Source organism: Grammomys surdaster, unplaced genomic scaffold (assembly GCF_004785775.1).
Source record: "Grammomys surdaster isolate TR1022 unplaced genomic scaffold, NIH_TR_1.0 126163, whole genome shotgun sequence".
In the NCBI taxonomy this organism is placed as follows: domain Eukaryota; kingdom Metazoa; phylum Chordata; class Mammalia; order Rodentia; family Muridae; genus Grammomys; species Grammomys surdaster.
Genome location: NW_021620970.1, coordinates 4,552,762 through 4,562,800, shown reverse-complemented (window position 1 = coordinate 4,562,800; position 10,039 = coordinate 4,552,762). Strand labels below are relative to the sequence as shown.

The following is a 10,039-nucleotide window of genomic DNA, read 5'->3' as shown; positions in this document are numbered from 1 at the left end:
TTTTGTGGGTTTTTGCATGAGTAACTTGTATTAGACTAAAAGGGAACAATATCCTAATACTGGGCCAGTTCCTGAGGTTCAGTTTTAACATATGCCAGTTCTAATCTATAGTCTGATGTAGCTTCTTTGACTCTCTAATTTTTTGTATGTGCTTTACTTCTACTGAACAAAATATCAGCAGGAATGTGTTAAATTTATTTTATGGTTCTTTGTAGCAGATGATTCTTTAAAAATTCATTGCTTTTTATTGGAGTACCATTCACAAATGTTCAATCTATTAAACTGTTTTGCCAACAAAGAGTAAACCAAAGTTAGTAATAACAACTTCTTCTACCAAAAAACATTTATTAAATTATATGGAAACTCCTTTCTCTGTTAAAGACAAAAATTACCTGTGTGAATCAAGAAAGACTCTGTAGAAAAACTCATATAGTCTCTTCCCATATCAATTTTGCAAACAAAAATTAACATAGTGGATATAATAGCTCAAGATACTGTTTCAGATAACTGAAGTGTGGTTATCTTATTTGTTTTATAGAGCAGATTAAAACCAAAGAATTAGAAATACAGAGTAGAAGAAACAGACTATCTATTCTGCTTTCACTACTGAAACCATAGTAAAAATATGGAGACGGAGGTGGCTAAATGAAGACGGAGGTGGCTAGGCTAGTCATATGTTGTTTCAGCACATTTCTACCCTGATCAAATCTACCCCTATTCCCCAATGATTCTATTTTATGTTCCTCACTATTTAAAGAATATACGTTGTTCCTTATCTCTTATGCTGTATAAAACTCAATGTACCTAGGACTTTAACTAAGACAAAGTACACTGAGATTGAGAAAGCAGGGAGACTACTTTCCAGTCTTTAGTAGGAAAATAATATTTTAAAAATATTTTAAAATATAATATAATAATGAATATAAATAAAAATTTTTTAAAAATAACTTCTTTATTAGAAGTGGATGAAATTTCTTTTAGTTTAAATTCATTTAAAATCCAATACTTATGTATGGTAATACTTAGATAAAGTGATGAGGAATGCACAAATCTCAGCAGAGACGTTCTGTTTTGTCTGAGGACAAGTACTTTGTTGTGGAGGAGGGGATAAAATTGGATATAGTTTACTCATTAGTTTCATGAGTACTTAATGATTAGAAAGGATTAGGTTTCTTTATTTAAGGCATGCCAGCAGCAGTTTGTTCGTGATGAAATGAAAATTTCTTTAAGTCTTTGATTTACTTTGGTTTAGTTTGAAGTTGAGCTATGAATAAATATTCTTGATAGCTCTGTGACATTCATAAATAACTATAAGCAGAGGTTTATTAAATGTCTATATGCACAACCATAATGTCTAGCTTACATATTTTACTTTATATATTTTACTCAAGTAACTACAAACATTTACTCATAGAATAGTGTTTAAATGGAAGTGTGAGTTTTGACTCCTGATTAACATAATTGACAGAACTCAAGTTTTCAAATTCTTCACATACTAAACAAAGCCATGGCTGTGCATTTGCAATTTCAACAAGCTGATGTAGAATCTCGTGTTGCAACAAGAAACACCTATGTCCATATCCCAGATCACCTTCGAATAAGTTGTAAATAACATATCTGCATGTTCCACCAAATGGATAGTGCTTATCAAAGGATTATATATGCAGTAGAAACATGGTTGGACAATGTAATTGGTAAACCAATTCTATTCCATCAATAATAGTATATAATTACTATTAAAAGTAAAATTTGTCATTGAGCTAGTCAGCTTCCATTGCTCTAATAGAATGCCACAGATAACAAAGTCATAAAAAGAAAATGTTATTTTGCTTTACAATTTTCGAGATTGCAGGTCATGGTCTTTGATCTGGTTTGTTTGTTTATTTATTTATTTACTTATTTTGGTTTGTTTTTTTGTTTGCTAATTTTTAAGGCTATGACAAGGCAGCACATCATAATACAAGCATGTGGAGAAATAAAACAAGTCATCTCACTGCATGCATGCAAGAGAGAAATCAGAGGGCATTGCTATCCCATAATACCCTTCAAGGACATTCCTTGTGTTAGAGTTTGGATATGAAAATTTCCACATAGGCTTCTGTGCTGAATATCGAGATGTTCATGCTATTGAGAGGTTCTGAAGACTTAAGGAAGTGCAGCCTACTAGATAACTGTCACTGGAGGAAAGTGCTGTGTGATCTTTTATCTCAGACTCTCCTTAATCAGTTTCTTCCTTCTTCTATTCTTCTTACTCCTTCTTCTCTTCCTCCTTCTCCTTCCTCTTTCTCTTCCCCTTCCACTTCCCCTTTCCTTTGCCCTTCCTTTTACCCCTTCCCCTCCTCTACACTCTCCTCCTCCACTTCCTCCTCCTTTCTGTTTTTGTCATTATTTATTTATTTATTGACAAACCAATATCAGGACCCCCGTTCCTACCAGTCCCCTCTCACAGAGCTCCTCCTCCATTACCTTTCTCCTCTGAGAAGGAGGAGGTTACCCTTGGGTATCACCCAACCATGGTATATTAAGTTATTGCAGGACTAGGTACATCCTCTCCCATTGAGGAAGACAACAGTTTCAGGGACAGCCACTGATCCAGTTAATGGGAGACCTTCATGAAGAATAAACTGTATATCTGCTACAAATGTGCAGGCTGTCTGAGCCAAGTCCATGCTTGCTTTTTGGTTGGTAGTTCAATATCTGAGAGTACCCAAGAGTCTAGGTTAGTTAACTCTATTGGTTTTCCTGTGGAGTTCTATCATCTTCAGATCCCTCAACCCTGTTGAGGTCTTTCTCTTTCACCAATGAGTTCAAAACTATTTCCTACTTTCTATTATATTACATATAGTGAATCTGGACAGCATTTTCAACAAATGGTGCTGGCTCAACTGGAGGACAACATGTAGAATGCAAATCAATCCATTCTTATCTCCTTATACAAAGCTCAAGTCTAAGTGGATAAAAGACCTCTACATAAACCCAGATACACTGAACCTAATAGAAGAGAAGGTGGGGAAGAACCCTGAATACGTGGGCACAGGGGAAAAGTTCCTGAACAGAACACCAATGGCTTATACTCTAAGATCAAGAATTGACAAATGGGACTTCATAAACTTGCAAAGTTTCTGTAAGGCAAAGGACACTGTCAATAGAACAAAATGGCAACCAACAGATTGGGAAAAGATCTTTACCAATCCCACATCTGATAGAGGGCTAATATCAAATATATACAAAGAAATCAAGAAATTAGACTCTAGACAACCAAATAACCCTATTAAAAAATGGAGTATTAGCTTAACAAAGAATTTTCAACTGAGGAAACTTGAATGGCTGAGAAGCACCTAAGTGGAATGCAGAGGTCTCCCACTATTAATATTTAGAGTTTAGCATGTGATTTAATCTTTGATTATGTTTCTAATATAAATGTGGTTGCCCTTGAATTTGGGACTTAGATGTTCAGAATCGACATCATCTTGGTGGGTCTCCTTTGAAGAGTATGAAGTGTCCTTTTCCATTTCTTGATTACTTTTGGTTGATTTCTATTATATTAGAAATTAGAATGGTTACTTCAGCTTGTTTCTTGGATCCATTTGTTTGGAAACCTTTTTTCTTTTACTCAGAGGTAGTATCTTTCTTGCTGATGTGTGTTTATAGAATGCAGGTTACCCAGCCACTCTGCTAGTCCTTGTCTTTTTATTGGGGGATTGAGACCAATGATGTTGAGAAATTTTAATGCTCAATAAATGTTAGTTACTCTTATTTTGATGGTGTGTGTGTGTGTGTGTTGGTGCATGTGATTCTCTTCTATTGGTATTGCTGGTGTGAAATTATCTATTTCTTGTGTTTTCTTGGTGTATTTACCTGGCTTGTGTTGGAGTTTTCCTTCTAGTATCATCTATAGTGCTGAATTAGTGGAAAAATATTGTTTAAATTTGGTTTTGTCATGGATTATCTTGATTTTACCATCCATGGTGATTGAAAGTTTGGTTGAGTATAGTAGTATCTTATGGTCTGTAAGACACCTGTCCTGCACCTTTTGTTTTTTAAAGTCTCCATTGAGAAGTCAGATATAATTCTTATAGGGCTGTTTTCATATGTTACTTGGCCTTTCCCCCCTGCAGCTTCAATATTCTTTCTTTTTTCTGTACATTTATTGACTTGGTTATTATGTTGTTGGAGGACTTCCTTTTCTGGTTCAATCTATTTTGTGTTTTATGTTTCTTCTTTGTTTATAGGCATCTCTTTCTTAAGGTTAAGGACATTCTATGATTTTGTTAATGATACTCTCTGGGCCTTATCTAAAAATCTTCTTTTTCTTTTATTCCTATTATTCTTTGTTTGATCTTTTCACAGTGTCCCAAATTTCCTGGGATGCTTTGTATTAGATTTTTTTTTTTTTTTAAGATTTGGCATTTTCTTAGAGCAATGTATCAATTTACTTTCTATGCCTGAGATTTTTTCTTCCATTTCTGTATTCTGTTGGTGGTACTTATGTCTGTAGCTCCTATTCTCTTTCTTATGTTTTCCATTAACAATGTTGCCTCACTTTATGTTTCCTTTCTTGTTTCTATTCACATTTTTTCAGTTCATAAACAATTGTACGTAATTTTCTTCACCTGCTGGATTTTATTTTCTATAAGTCTTTATATTTATTTATTTTGTCTTTAAAGGGCTCTGTTTGATTGTATCTATCTGTATCTTTAAAAGATTTACCTATTTTCATTTTAAATGTCATCTATCATCTTTATAAGATGAGATTTAAGGACATGGTCTTGCTCTTCAGGTGTTTTAGGATATGCAGAGCTCTTTGTAGTAGAAGAACTGGGTTCTGATGGTGCCACATTGCCCTAGCTTTTGATTGTGCTATTTGATTACCTCTGGTTTTGACCAATCCCTGGTGGTTGCAGGTACTGCAGGCAGATCTGGTAGTCCCTAATAGCAGCTGGCCTCTGATTGTCTTGAGTGGCAGCAGATCTCCAGTGAAGTAGGCAGAACAGCTTTTTCCAGTTGTCAGCTGGCCTCCAGGGAGACAGGATGAGCTGGTTGTCCTAGAAGGCATCAGCCCTCCAAAGAAGTTCACTAAGTTGTGGCCCAGGGAGTAAAGTGAAGATTGGGGATTTCAGGTAATGGTGTGGCTAATCAATAATTCTTAAATTTTTGAGAAAAAGAAAAGAATAATCTCTTCTTAATTTCTTCTATAAAACCAGTATTACTTTTATATACATACCAAGTAAAGACAACAATAACAACAAAACTGGTTAATATACCTAATGAACAGAGATGCTAACATCATCAAAAAAAAACAAATATAGAAATATGTCCAAAAGTTATTCACCATAATTAGATTGGCTTTATCCTGGAAATGCAAGAATTCCTTGAGAAATAGATGTTAGTAAACTACACAAATAGAAACTAACATGGTGCCTTTGATACTATGAATGCTGGTCCTCAGAGAAGAGGCATTCAGTTCAGTTCCAGCTCAGAAGACTATGGGCGCTATGTTGATATATACTGTGGCTTCAGCAACAGGGACTTACATTCCACCTCTAGGGAGGGGCAGCCAAAAGCAATAGCAACAGCTTATAATGTGTTCTGGTGTGGGGTTACTCTGACCAACTACTCAAGAGAGGGATTCTCAGGGCTAGTTTTGCTGGTGCTTTTTCTTCTTCTTCTTTTTTCTTCTTCTCCTTCTCTTCCCGCTCCTCCTCCTCCTTCTCCTCTTCTTTTTATTGTTCTATTTCCTTTACATGTTTTTGGCTCCTTGAGGGAATGTTGTCATACCAGTTGAGGAAACCTCACTTAAACTACTTGTATGCAAAAATACAGAGATGTATGTGTATTACTTTTATTTTAGGTAAATATTTGCCTAAAATATTTATTTTATTGTGTTTACTTATATCTTTTTTGATGGTTTTATTGTTATTTTACTCTCCACTCTCATTCTTCCACATCTATCTTTCTCCTTACTCCCAAATTAATTTTCTTCAACTTTTTTCCATTTCTCTGATCAAATAACTTGCACCTTACTTGAGATAACTTTTAAAGACTGCTTTCATTTTGCCCCATATATTTTATTCTGTGTTTTTATTTAAATTGAAGTTGAAAAAAATATTTGTTGCTTTTACTAACCTAGTCATTAAATAGCATCTTTATTAGTCAATGTGAGTTTAATGTTTGATATAGCATCTATTGTTTATTTTTACATGTTTAGTCAGATAGAAGAGAATTACCTATTTCAATTTTTCTATAATTTTTGCAATATGAGCTTTTTCCTAATTATGATCTATTTTAAGATTAGTTCCATTGGCTCTTAAGAAAAATACTGATCTTACATAATTTAGATGAATGATCTATTCAGATCTGCTATGTTCCTGGAGGGAGGTGGCCAGGATGTCTTTTAATCGGGTGGCATATAGAAGTGATGCATACCCGTGTTTCTATAAGGTGAACATTATGTCTGAGAGATTTTGCTATATGAAATTAGGTGCAACTGTGCTCAGGGCATAAGACCTTAGAATTATAATTTGTTTCATGGATTTATTACTTAATCAGAGCAAATCCTTTTGTATTATGATTACATTTGGGTTGATATTTACTTTTTCCTATATCAGAATGGTGATACATACTTCTTTTCTTCTACCATTTGCTTAAAATACTTTCTTCCATCTTTTAACCCTCACATAGTTATTATCTTTTAGAATGAGATATATTTGTTGGGGTAGAAAATAGATCCTATTTTTTAGACTAATAAAATAGTCTGTGCCTTTTGACTGGGAAATGGAGACTATAAATGTTGAGAGTAATTAATGTTGATAATATTAGTTAATGATGAATATTTGTTAATTTCTACAGTTTTATAAAATTCTCAGTGTTTTTCTTAATGCTGTTTTCTAAAATGTTGTTTTAGCTTTAGTTTTTCTCTTGTATTCTCTTAGATGTATTTATTCTTCTCTTGACTCTGAAGCATTTACTCTAGTATTCTGTGAAGTGTCCATCCAATGATCATAAATTCCTTTAACCCACTTTTATCATGGACTGTTTTCTTTCTCTATCAATCACAACAGAGAGGTTTCATGATCTAGTAGTCTGAGTTAGCAGCTGTGGTCTTAAAATATATCAGATCCTAAAATATATCACCCAGACCCTCTGACTCTGAGCATTTCTGTTGAGATGTGAGCTGTTATTTTGCTATTTTCCTTCTCTTTTACTATTACTGGGTGTTTCTTTCTTCCAGTTTTCTTTGCGCATTTTTCTGTATAATTTATTTTTAAATTTGGTTTGACGTTTGGGATTTTCTTTCTGGTCCTATATATTTGGTGCTCTGCATGCCTCTTGCACCTGGATGAGCTTCCTCTCTGTATAATTGAATGCTATTATTCCATTGAAAATAATATTTGCCAGCTGAAGAGTTTCAAAGAAAGAAGAATAAAGAAGGCTGAGAATATTATCCCTGAACATACTCCACAACGTTTGGTTTTAAAATAAGATTAAAAAAAATCTTTGTATGATACAGCTCATGTTGGGTTTTAAAGGATAACATGAGCTAGGTACAGTGGGGTCACATCTGTAATCCCAGAAATAGAGAGATAGAAGCAGGAAGACTCAGGAACAACTGGGTCCATGAGACAAAACAACAAAGCAATAAAAACAAAAAACAAAATGACTAAAACATGGCATGTTAACTTATGAAGTTCCACTTAGCGTTTGGAGGATAGTCATCTAGCAGCATCTGTGTTCCCAGGAGCAGACAAGCATGCCATAAATACACTAACAAACATAATAGAAGAAATAAGTTATGTATGTGGTTGGTGTACATGTGTTTTTACTTCTGTGGACATGTGTGTTGGTCAAATGTTGACATCTGGAGTCTTCTATTGCTGTTCACCTTATTATTTGAGCCAGATTTTCCATGAACTTAGAGCTTGCCAGTTTACATAGACTGGGAGTAGCAATAAGCTCCAGGACCAACCTAACTGACCTCTCTAGTGTTATGATTATAGATGAATGTTGCTATCCTTGGCTTAAATATTTTTTGTTTAAAAACAGTTTAAATACTGTGCTTGTACGTGTGCATGTGTATGTGTGTGTGTGTGTGTGTGTGTGTGTGTTCATGTGTACAACCTTCTCTGTGTGTATGGGAAGGGCAGAGTTCAACATCAGGTGCTTTGCTGTATTGCTATTCAGCTTGTCTTTTGACTCAAAGTCTCTCACTGGATATAGAACTTGTTATTTGGGCTAGATTGGCTAGCTAGAAAGCCCCTGGGATCTTTTTGTCTCCACTCTCATATCAAGGTTACTGGTGTGGATCACTGTGCCTAGCTTTGGCACAAAAGTGATTGAATTCATTCCTCTGGGATTTGCTGGGCAGCACAAATATTGGCATATTCTGTTCATAATATTGTTAATAATTTATGTTGCTATCCTCATGGGTAACATTGGGCTGATCCTACTCATCAAGGCTGAGTAGGGTCCCTCACATTCCCATGCACTTTTTACTACAACATCTAGCGATTGTTGATCTCTGATATACCTCAGGAATTACTCTCAAGATGTTAAAAAACTGCAGAGATAAAGGCATCGTCTTCTTCACAGGATATAAGTAGCAGTTTGCGTTTTCATGCTAATTATGTTACTTAAAAACTTGTTTGCAGTGTCCCACATGCAGGCTAAAGGAAGCCTACCCTCTGTTGGCTCTGATTTGGGAATAAAGTTGCCGGTGTCCATTACTGGGCAGGGAGACAGAGGCAGGATTTTCAGAATTCCTGAACAAGAAACACAGGAGAAGAGGGGAGTCAGCAATTACAAGGGTGTGGGATGGGCCACACTGGGAAGGTACAGGAGGGTCAGAGGGTCAAAATGTAGGTGCAAGGGGAAAGCACCTCCAGGGGGATGCCGAGAAAGGTAAAAGGCAACAAAGATAAAATGTAGATTCAGAAACTATTAACTCAGGAATATTGGGAGGCCATGTGTTAGACATGTGGAGGTTAAGGAGTGGCCCAGCTATTGGGTTAACTTAAGGCATATTAAAAATAAGCCTGCATGTGTGTGTATGTGCGTGTGTGTGTGTGTGTGTGTGTGTCTTTCATTCGTGAATCCAAAACACAGTTGTAGAGGACAGGTGTAGAGGAGGCCCTTGCATCCCTATACTACTACAGATGTATGTTATTGTTACTAGCCTCTGGTACTTTCACAACCATCAACTGCTTCAACCTAGCTCCTATGTCTGTAGACCGCTATATGGCCTTCTGTAACCCATTATGCTATTCTGTAGTCATGTCCCAAAGGCTGTGCATTCTGCTGCTAGTTGGTTTATATGTCATGGGCTTCCTAAATGTTTCTGTAAACACAAGTTTTACATTCTTACTGAACTTCTGTAAATCTAATGCCATTGATCACTTTTTCTGTGATGAATTTCCTATTCTTGCCCTATCATACTCCAGTGTTGACTTCAGTATCTTGCTATAGACAGTCTTTGTAGGGTTCGACCTGATGAGCACTATGCTGTTTGTCATCTTTCATATGTGTGTGTGTGTGTGTGTGTGTGTGTGTGTGTGTATGTGTATGTGTGTGTGTGTGTGTGTGTGTGTGTGTTGGCTGCCATCTTAATGATGTCTTCTGCTACAGGAAGGAGTAAATTCTTCTCCAAATGTGCCACCCAGCTGACTGCAGTCACAATTTACTATGGCACCCTCTCCTAAAACATACTAATGAATCTCAAGAGCAAGAAAAGGCAGCTTGTGTGTCTTATGGCATAATGATTCCCGTGTTGAACACCTTGATCTATAGTCTGAAACATCAAGATGTAATAGGAACCTTTAAAAAGATGAAGAAGAAATGCTGATAATTTGAACATTTATTTACGACTCAACTAAGTTTATCAAGCAAGCTATCTATGTTCTGTTATTTCTCAATCTCAGATATTATGGGACATGAGTGTCACATGGCTTAAAGACATTATTTCATTATATCAATTGTACTTAACAGGTATAGAAAAATAATACAAATAATTAAATAAAATAATGTTCATTCATGCTCTCTGAAA

General features: G+C 35.6%; 1 pseudogene; it reads left to right on the top strand.

The window, feature by feature from the left end:
• Window positions 1-5,431: 5,431 nt before the first annotated feature.
• On the top strand, window positions 5,432-9,838 carry LOC114612514 (annotated as a pseudogene).
• The last annotated feature ends 201 nt before the right edge of the window (window positions 9,839-10,039 follow it).